This window comes from Apteryx mantelli, chromosome 24, assembly GCF_036417845.1.
Source record: "Apteryx mantelli isolate bAptMan1 chromosome 24, bAptMan1.hap1, whole genome shotgun sequence".
In the NCBI taxonomy this organism is placed as follows: domain Eukaryota; kingdom Metazoa; phylum Chordata; class Aves; order Apterygiformes; family Apterygidae; genus Apteryx; species Apteryx mantelli.
This window is the reverse complement of record NC_090001.1, coordinates 10281556-10283297: the sequence shown is the minus strand read 5'-3', so window position 1 is coordinate 10283297 and position 1742 is coordinate 10281556.

The window sequence follows — 1742 nt, the reverse complement described above, 5'->3', positions numbered from 1 at the left end:
AGCAGCGCGTGCCTTGGCCGCCTCGCCGCCTCAGAAAGCGCTGCGTGCCTTCTCGCCCTCGCCGCCTAGCAAAGCGCCGTGTGCCTTCCCCGCCTCCCCAATCGCTTCGTGCCTTCGCCGCCTAGCAAAGCGCCTAGCAAAGCGTCCTCAGCCTTCGCTGCCTAGCAAAGCACTGTGTGCCCTCGCCACCTGCTAGAGCGCTGCGTGCCTTCGGCGCCTGGCAAAGCGCTGAGTGCCTTCGGCGCCTGGCAAAGCACTGCGTGCCCTCGCCGAGCGCTGCGTCCCTGGGCGCCTGGCAAAGCGCTGCGTGCCTTCGGCGCCTCGCCGCCTAGCAAGGCGCCCTAGCCCGTCGAGCACGATCAAATGGCTGCGTGCCTTCGCTGCCTCGAGCCTTAGCAAAGCGCCACGTGCCTTCGGCGCCTACAAAAGCGCCGTGTGCCTTCGGCGCTCCCACGGCGTTTGCTAAGCGGCGAGGCGGCGAAGGGACGCAGCGGTGTGTGAGGCGGCGAAGGCAAGCAGCGCTTTGCTAGGCAGCGAGGCGGCGAAGGCACGAAGCGGTTTGGGAGGCGGTGAAGGGACAGGGCGCTTTGTTGGGCGGCGAGGGCGAAAAGGCACGCAGCGCTTTCTTAGGCGGCGAAGGCACGCGCTGCTTTGCTAGGCGCCGAAGGAACACGGCGCTTTGTAGGCGGCGACGGCACGCAGAGCTTTGCTAGGCGGCGAGGCGGCGAAGGGACACGGCGCTTTGCTAGGCGGCGAGGGCGAGAAGGCACGCAGCGCCTTCTTAGGAGGCCAGGCGCCGAAGGCACAACGCGGTGTGTGAGGCGGCGAAGGCACGCACTGCTTTGCCAGCCGCCGAAGGCACGCAGCGCTTTGCTAGGCTGCAATGCGGCGAGGCGCCGAACGCAGGCACTTCTTTGCTAGGCGCCCAAGGAACACGGCGCTTTGCTTGACGGCGACGGCACGCGCAGCTTTGCTAGGCGCCCAAGGCAGACGACGCTTTGCTTGGCAGCGAGGCGGCGAACGCACAAAGCCATTTGCTCTGCCCTCCTTCGCTGCCTCGCACAATAGCTAACCACTGGGCATGTTGGCTGTCTCACAAACAAGCAGCCTGCTGCGTCTCTTCGCTGCCTCGCCAACTAACAAAGTGCTGCCTCGCTTCGCCTCCAGGCGAAAAAGTCATCCGCCATGCCACTGCGCCACCTGGTGCACAAGCAAAGTGCTGCATCTCTTCGCTGCCTCGCACAAAGAGCAAGCACTGTGCATGGTCGCTGTGTCACAAACAAGGAGACTGCTGAATCTCTTCGCTGCCTCGCCAACAAGCAAACCGCTGCATCTCTTCGCTGCCTCACCAACAAGCAAAGCACTCGATCTGCTCGCCGCCTCGCCAGCATGCAAAGCGCCGCGTCTCTTGGCCGCCTCGCAAACTAAACGCTGCATCTGTTCACTGCCTCGCCAAAAAGCAGAGCGCTGCGTCTATTCGCTGAGTGGCAGAAAGCAAAGCACGGCGCCTGTTCGCTGCCTGGCCAAGAAGCAAAGCGCTCCATCTCTTCGCTGCCTCGCAAACGAAGGAAGCGCTGCGTGCCTTCGGCGGCTGGCAAAGGAGTGCGTGCCTTCGGCGCCTCGCCGCCTCAGAAAGCGCTGCGTGCCTTCTCGCCCTCGCCGCCTAGCAAAGCGCCGTGTGCCTTCGCCGCCTCCCCAATCGCTTCGTGCCTTCGCCGCCTAGCAAAGCGCCTAGCAAAGCG